Source organism: Procambarus clarkii, chromosome 86, assembly GCF_040958095.1.
Source record: "Procambarus clarkii isolate CNS0578487 chromosome 86, FALCON_Pclarkii_2.0, whole genome shotgun sequence".
In the NCBI taxonomy this organism is placed as follows: domain Eukaryota; kingdom Metazoa; phylum Arthropoda; class Malacostraca; order Decapoda; family Cambaridae; genus Procambarus; species Procambarus clarkii.
Window position 1 is genome coordinate 15,216,054 of NC_091235.1, and position 8,716 is coordinate 15,224,769.

Genomic DNA, 8,716 nt, shown 5'->3' on the forward strand with positions numbered 1-8,716 from the left:
CCTGCCTGTGTCTCCAAGCTTTGTAACAGCCTTTTATGGGGTATTGTCAAAGGCTTTCTGACAGTCCAAGAAAATGCAGTCTGCTCAACATTCTTTTTCTTGCCTGGTCATAGAATTTTATTAAGTCTGTGAGGCACGATTTATCATCCCTGAACCCATGTTGGTGGTGTGTTACAAAAGCTCTTTTCCTCCAGATGTTCTATGAGCCCTTTCCTCATTTTCATCTCCATCACCTTGCATGGTATACAAGTTAGGGAAACTGGCCTGTAGGTCAATGCCTCTTGCCTGTCACCCTGTTTGTATATTGAGACTACATTAGCTGTCTTCCAGCTTTCCACTATGTCTTCTGTTTCCAGTGACCTGTTATACACCAGAGAGAATAGCACACTTAGTGCTTCTGCACCCTATTTTAGTATCCATGGTGAGATTCTGTCAGGCCCAACAGCCTTTTGTCACATTCAGCTCCAACAGATTCCTTTTGACATCACTGCTGGGTTTGTCACTGCCTCATTTAGTACAGGGACTTCTCCTTGCTCTATTGTGAATACCTCCCGGAATCTCTTGTTGCGTTCTTCACACACCACCTTGTCATTCTCTGTATCTGTTCTCCCCTTTTCTCAGTTTCATCACTTATTCCTTCACTGCTGTTTTCTTCCTGATGAGGTTGTGGAGCAGTTTTGGTTGGGTCTTTGCTTTACTCATGATGTAATTTTCATAATCTGTCTCTGCTTCTCTCTTCACTCTGAGGTACTCATTCCTGGCCCTCTGGTATATCTCCCTGCTCTCTGGTGTTCTGTTATTCCTGTAGTTTCTCCATATTCTTGTACTCAATTGCTTTGTTACCTTACATTCCTGATTAAACCATGGATTTTTCTGTTGCTTTTCATTTTTCTCTTTGGACTGGGATAAACCTGTTTGCAGCTTCCTGGTGGTGACGTCATATCTTATCAAAAACTAACTATATCATATCAAAAACCGCGCGAAAATCGCGCGGTTTTTGGCCGATAGCGGCAAAAATCGACCGACTTTCGCCGCTAGCGGCCAAAAAAGGGGCTATTTTTGCCGCTAGCAGTAAAAAATCTGGCGATTTTCGCCGCTTGCGGCCAAAAACCGTGCGATTTTCGCAGCTGGCTGGCAAAAATTGCGCGATTTTCGCCGCTACCGGCCAAAAATCGCGCGGTTTTCGCCGCTAGCGGCCAAAAACCGTGCGATTTTCGCAGCTGGCGGGCAAAAATCGCGCGATTTTCGCCGCTACCGGCCAAAAATCACGCGATTTTCGCAGCTGGCGGGCAAAAATCGCGCGATTTTCGCCGCTACCGGCCAAAAATCGCGCGATTTTTGCCGCTAGCGGCCAAAAACCGTGCGATTTTCGCAGGTGGCGAGCAAAAATCGCGCGATTTTCGCCGCTACCGGCTAAAAATCGCGCGATTTTCTCAGCTAGCGACAAAAAACCGCGCGATTTTCGCCAGTAGCGGCCAAAAATCGGGCGATTTTTCCCGCTAGCGGCGAAATTCGCTCGATTTTTGCCCGCTACCGGCGAAAGTCGGTCGATTTTTGCCGCTATTGGCCAAAAACCGCGCGATTTTCGCTGCTAGCGGCCAAAAACCGTGCGATTTTCGCCGCTAGCGGCCAAAAATCGCGCGATTTTCGCCGCTAGCGGCTAAAAACCGCGCGATTTTCGCCGCTACCGGCCAGTAGCGGGCAGAAATCGGGCGAATTTCGCCGCTGGAGGGCAAAAATCGGGCGATTTTCGCCGCTAGCGGCCAAAATCTCGCGAATTTTGCCCCCTAACGGCAAAATTCGCCAGATTTTTGGCCGCTAGCGGCGAAAATCGCCCGATTTTTGGACGCTACCGGTGAAAATCGCGCAATTTTTGGGCGCTAGCGGCGAAAATCGCACGGTTTTTGGCCAAAAAATCGGTCGATTTTCGCCGCTTGCGGCCAAAAATCGTGCGAATTTCGCCACTAGCGCCAAAACTCGTGCGAATTTCGCCGCTAGCGGCCAAAAATCGTGAGAATTTCGCTGCTAGCGGTCAAAAATCGCGCGATTTACGCCGCTAGCGGCCGAAAACCATGCGATTTTCGCCGCTAGCGGCCAAAAATCGTGCGAATTTCGCCGCTAGCGGCCAAAAATCGCGCGATTTTCGCCGCTACCGGCCAAAAACCGTGCGATTTTCGTAGCTGGCGGGCAAAAATCGCGGGATTTTCGCCGCTACCGGCCAAAAACCGCGCGATTTCCGCATCTGGCGGCCAAAAACCGTGCAATTTTCGCCGCTAGCGGCCAAAAACCGTGCGATTTTCGCAGGTGGCGAGCAAAAATCGTGCGATTTTCGCTGCTACCGGCTAAAAATCGCGCGATTTTCTCCGCTAGCTGCAAAAAACCGCGCGATTTTCGCCAGTAGCGGCCAAAAATCGGGCGATTTTTCCCGCTAGCGGCGAAGATCGCCCGATTTTTGCCCGCTACCGGCGAAAATCGCGCGGTTTTTGGCCGCTGGCAGCGAAAATCTCGGGGTTTTTGGCCGCTAGCGGCGAAAATCGTGAAAATTTCGCCGCTAGCGGCCAAAAATCGCGCGATTTTCGCCGCTAGCGGCCAAAAACCATGCGATTTTCGCAGCTGGCGGGCAAAAATCGCGCGATTTTCGCCGCTACCGGCCAAAAACTGCGCGATTTTTGCCACTAGCGGCCAAAAATCGCCTGATTTTTGCCCTGCAGCGGCGAAATTCGATCGATTTTTTCCCGCTACCGGCGAAAATCACGCGTTTTTTGGCCGGTAGCGGCGAAAATCGCACGGTTTTTGGCCGCTAGCAGCGAAAACCGCGCGATTTTCTCTGCTAGCGGCCAAAAACCGCGCGATTTTCGCCGTTAGCGACCAAAAATCGGAAGATTATCGCCGCTAGCAGGGAAAATTCGCGCGATTTTCGCCGCTAGCGGGCAAAAATCAGGCGATTTTCGGCGCTAGCGGGCAAAAATCGCCCGATTTTCGGCGCTAGCGGCCAAAAATCGCCCGATTTTTGCCCCAATATTGTAGCGAAAGTAGCCCAAATTTAGGCTACAAAGTAGCGAAAGTAGCCCAAAATTGGGCTACAAAGTAGCCCAAAATCGCCAAAAATCAGGCGATTTTCGCCGCTAGCGGCCAAAAATCGCGCGATTTTCGCCGGTAGCGGCAAGAATCGGGCGATTTTCTCCGCTAGCAGGGAAAACTCGCGCGATTTTCGGCGCTAGCGGGCAAAAATCTGCCGATTTTCGGCGCTAGCGGGCAAAAATCGCCCGATTTTCGGCGCTAGCGGCCAAAAATCGCCCGATTTTTGCCCCAATATTGTAGCGAAAGTAGCCCAAATTTAGGCTACAAAGTAGCGAAAGTAGCCCAAAATTGGGCTACAAAGTAGCGAAAGTAGCCCAAAATGGGGCTACAAAGTAGCGAAAGTAGCCCAAAATGGGGCTACAAAGTAGCGAAAGTAGCCCAAATTTGGGCTACAAAGTAGCAAAAGTAGCCCAAAATTGGGCTACGAAGTAGCGAAAGTAGCCCAAAATTGGGCTACAAAGTAGCGAAAGTAGCCCAAAATTGGGCTACAAAGTAGCGAAAGTAGCCCGAAATTGGGCTACAAAGTAGCGAAAGTAGCCCAAAATTGGGCTACAAAGTAGCGAAAGTAGCCCAAAATTGGGCTACAAAGTAGCCCAAAATGGGGCTACAAAGTAGCGAAAGTAGCCCAAAATTGGGCTACAAAGTAGCGAAAGTAGCCCAAATTTGGGCTACAAAGTAGCAAAAGTAGCCCAAAATTGGGCTACGAAGTAGCGAAAGTAGCCCGAAATTGGGCTACAAAGTAGCGAAAGTAGCCCAAATTTGGGCTACAAAGTAGCGAAAGTAGCCCAAAATTGGGCTACAAAGTAACGAAAGTAGCCCAAAATTGGGCTACAAAGTAGCGAAAGTAGCCCAACTAAGAGTCTGGATCCATTCATGCAGGCAACTGAAACTGTTTTTGGCCGCTACCGGCGAAAAACCGTGCGATTTTCGCAGCTGGCGGGCAAAAATCGCGGGATTTTCGCCACTACTGGCCAAAAACCGCGCGATTTTCGCAGCTGGCGGGCAAAAATCACGCGATTTTCGCCGCTACCGGCCAAAAATCGCGCGATTTTTGCCGCTAGCGGCCAAAAACCGTGCGATTTTCGCCGCTAGCGACCAAAAACCGTGCAATTTTCGCCGCTAGCGGCCAAAAACCGTGCGATTTTCGCAGGTGGCAGAGCAAAAATCGGGCGATTTTCGCCGCTACCGGCTAAAAATCGCGCTTTTTTCTCCGCTAGCGGCAAAAAACCGCGCAATTTTCGCCAGTAGCGGCCATAAATCGGGCGATTTTTCCCGCTAGCGGCGAAGATCGCCCGATTTTTGCCCGCTACCGGCGAAAATCGCGCGGTTTTTGGCCGCTGGCAGCGAAAATCGCGCGGTTTTTGGCCGCTAGCAGCGAAAATCGCGGTTTTTGGCCGCTAGCGGCAAAAATCGACCGATTTTCGCCGCTAGCGGCCAAAAAAGGGACTATTTTTGCCGCTAGCGGCCAAAAAAGGGACTATTTTTGCCGCTAGCGGCCCAAAATCGGGCGATTTTCGCTGGTAGCGAGCAATAATCGGGCGAATTTCGCTGCTAGCGGCCAAAAATCGTGCGAATTTCGCCGCTAGCGGCCAAAAATCGTGCGAATTTTGCCGCTAGCGGCCAAAATTCGTGCGAATTTCGCCGCTAGCTGCCAAATATCGCGGGATTTTCGCAGGTAGCGGCCAAAAATTGCGCGATTTTCGCCACTACTGTTGCAAAAATCTGGCGATTTTTGTTGATTTTTGCCGCTAGCGGCGAAAATCGCGCAATTTTTGGCCGCTAGCGGCGAAAATCGTGAAAATTTCGCCGCTAGCGGCTAAAAATCGCGCGATTTTCGCCACTAGCGGCCAAAAACCATGCGATTTTCGCAGCTGGCGGGCAAAAACCGCGCGATTTTCGCCGCTACCGGCCAAAAACTGCGCGATTTTCATCACTAGCGGCCAAAAATCGCCTGATTTTTGCCTGCAGCGGCGAAATTCGATCGATTTTTTCCCGCTACCGGCGAAAATCACGCGTTTTTTGGCCGGTAGCGGCGAAAATCGCACGGTTTTTGGCCGCTAGCAGCGAAAACCGCGCGATTTTCGCTGCTAGCGGCCAAAAACCGCGCGATTTTCGCCGTTAGCGGCCAAAAATCGGACGATTTTCGCCGCAAGCAGGGAAAATTCGCGCGATTTTCGCCGCTAGCGGGCAAAAATCAGGGTTTTTCGGCGCTAGCGGGCAAAAATCAGGGTTTTTCGCCGCTAGCGGCCAAAAATCGCGCGATTTTCGCCGGTAGCGGCCAGAAATCGGGCGATTTTCTCCGCTAACAGGGAAATTTCGCGCGATTTTCGGCGCTAGCGGGCAAAAATCTGCCGATTTTCGGCGCTAGCGGCCAAAAATCGCCCGATTTTTGCCCCAATATTGTAGCGAAAGTAGCCCAATTTTGGGCTACAAAGTAGCGAAAGTAGCCCAAATTTAGGCTAGAAAGTAGCGAAAGTAGCCTAATTTTGGGCTACAAAGTAGCAAAAGTAGCCCAATTTTGGGCTACAAAGTAGCGAAAGTAGCCCAAATTTGGGCTACACAGTAGCGAAAGTAGCCCAAAATTGGGCTACAAAGTAGCGAAAGTAGCCCAACTAAGAGTCTGGATCCATTCATGCAGGCAACTGAAGCCGCTTTCTCTTATATTAATGGTTGCCATGTTGTTCCTATCGAACTCCTGTCTGAGTCTTCCGTCGTTTAGTGGAGGATTGTAAAATAACTGCTATCATCATCTTAGGTCCCATAGTCATAGTTCTTGTTATGTAATCTCCGAGTCCTTCACAGCTCAGAATTTCCATCTCTTTTTAAAACTCCAGTCCTTTCTTATCTGCAGGGCAACTCCTCCACTCCCTTCCCTTTTTTTCCTTACTATATAGTAGTCCTGAGGAAACTGTATTTGTTACAATGCCTGACAATTTTGTTTGAGTCTTATTACATCTGGGTTTCTTCCTGCACCCTTTTGGCCAGTTCACTTGCTTTATTAATAATCCCATCGATGTTTGGGTACATTACCTTGAAGCAAACTTTCCTATATCCATTATCTCACACACACACACACCCCCCACTAGTGTAGGAAGCCTTTCCATAGGCACTGTGGATGAGCCTACTTTGGTAGGCTCTTGTATAGTAGTTACCAGGGATTTAGGGGGAGGCAGGGTGGGGGAATGGAGGGCCAAGATCTTGCCCGGGCCTGCTTTGGACAGGAAGGTGACCAGGGGATGGGGAGGCAAGGGGTGCTCGGGGTGAGGGAGGATTTGGGTGGGCCTTATGCAAGGGAAAGGGAGGGCTTGGGGTATCAGGTGGGGGTGTTGTAGTCCCCTCTGGGGTTGGATTGACGAGGAATCAAAATTGAATTGGTGTTGCACTTGAATATTGTGACCACTGGGCCACATGTAAACAGCTTTCCTGACTACTTTTATTAGTAATTTAGTGTGAAAACAGAGAAAGAAGTGAGATAACTTGAATAACGGTCTCACTAAAAGGTAATTTTTCCATCTACTCCTTACCCTGCTTTCCAAGCTGTACCCCTGTTGCTATCTTGGGCCATGAATTATAACCAGGAATTCTAAAATGGAAGAGTTTGGTAATTCAAATTACTTCAGTCATAGTTTTCAAGTAAGTAAACTGCAGGAGTAGGCAGATAAACCATGAAAATGTGTGGGCAACCATGTTGTAGTACAACAAACATAAAATTTGTTCGTTTTTGGAGACTTATGGTAAGAAATTCAGCTAACTCAAATACGGGTGGGCTCCACATGATTTGGATTACAAAGAGTAGACAGTACTAACACGTAATTATCAAACGATAGTACAAAATATGAGGCTCAGCTTACCGGTGCTATGCTGATATTTTTAGCTGCTGCTGCATGCAGTTTTCAGGTCAAGGCTTCAGGCTTTTGTTTCCTTCAAGAAACATACCGTAGCAGTATGCAACTAAGAGCTCCTGCAATAGGAGGAATCCATATGGGTCACAAGCCCACCTGGGTGTGTGGAAGGATCGAGTGTCCGGATCTAGGGTGCATGTAGAAACACTATCTTCAAGATGTTTATTGATACATACCCATCCACCTGGAGTCCAGGAAGCGACTGGTTCAGAATGAGTCGCCTTTGGGCTCTGCCATCTGGAACCAATCTTCAAACATACATGTAGTCTTTCGACGACATTTTCAGAGAAATTACATTCTGACCTTCCTCATTGACTGCCTGATTTTGTCCTTCCCCTATTTTCTGCTTTGTCTGCTGGCCAGGGATCTGAGTTTCAGTTGCCACGCTTTTGCATTTTGGTAAATAAGCAGAAATCCTTGTTGGTGCAGTTTCAGGTTCAGACTTGTCTGGGATAATAGAAAGACCTTCCTTTTCCTCACTCGGTTGATCCTGTTGCAGCCGTGCCTCGGTCTGGCTGGTGCCAGAGACAGGCACCAAAGAAAAAGTCCTTGCTTTTTCTATGAAATATCAAGCACCTTTTGGGCAGCCTGAACTTTGCCTGTGTTGAGTATCTAGTGAAAGAGCTACCACTTTCTCTGGTGGGCAACCTTTTGGCACTGATAAATAACACTGATAATGTTTTGTAAGCCCCGTCTTGCCCGAGGTGGATTCTGTCTTATTTTCTTCAAGACATTCTACAAGGTTACAATTTATACTACAATTCTACAATTTAACAGATAATGTGGAGTCAACAGAAAACAATTTTGAAGGCATCATGGAGTCTCTCAGACCCCATGTTCACATCTAAATGTTGTACTGTTCTTAAGCCAGTATATATATATGGCAAACAAATTTTGGGAAACAAAAGTGAATTGTACGGTATTTTTACAGAGGACACCAAATTTGAAGATAATTATTTGAAATGTAACACTACATTAAATTTATTTTAACTCAAAATCGAAGCACCTAGTTGTAAATACAAATGAAACCAACACTGCTTAATGGAATTTAAATCTGATGTAGAAGTAAGTAAGTAAGTAATTATCAAAATCTGATGTAGAACAAATTTCTTTCTATAATAGTCAAGGGCCATATTACCCAGTAATATGTGTAGACATTTTGACAATACACAAGCACATCAACTTTTAAAACAATAATTGTATTTGAAATTGACCACAGACTCCAATAAAGTACAGTACTGTACTGCCAAATCATAGTTTCGCCTCGGTGCTTACTGGATGTAGAAATCAGAATTTCTTTTGCGTGTAAATTAAGGTTAAGAAAATACACTCTGCCAGGCCAATTTGCTGATTGAATAAGAAATTGTTAAAACATAATTAACAAACTAACACGAACTGATCAAATAGTGTTTAATGGCAGTCTCTCGTACACTTTGACAACATGACTGATGGGGATATGTACTTACATTAGTGTATTGTATTACAAATTCTGACTATAGTATATTATTTAGTACATTACCATTATGCTTTATAGCACTAAATGATGAAACTGCAAGTAACTCAAGAATTCACCCTTTCAACCAGAGAGGTTCATAGACACTCTCAATGAAGATTAATAGAAAAGTGTCGTGCCAATACTTTAAAATAAAATTGTTCATATCTCTGTACAATATTAATCAAGGAGCTAAAATCTATGTACACCATAAATTTATGAGCACTGCATTATACAGTAA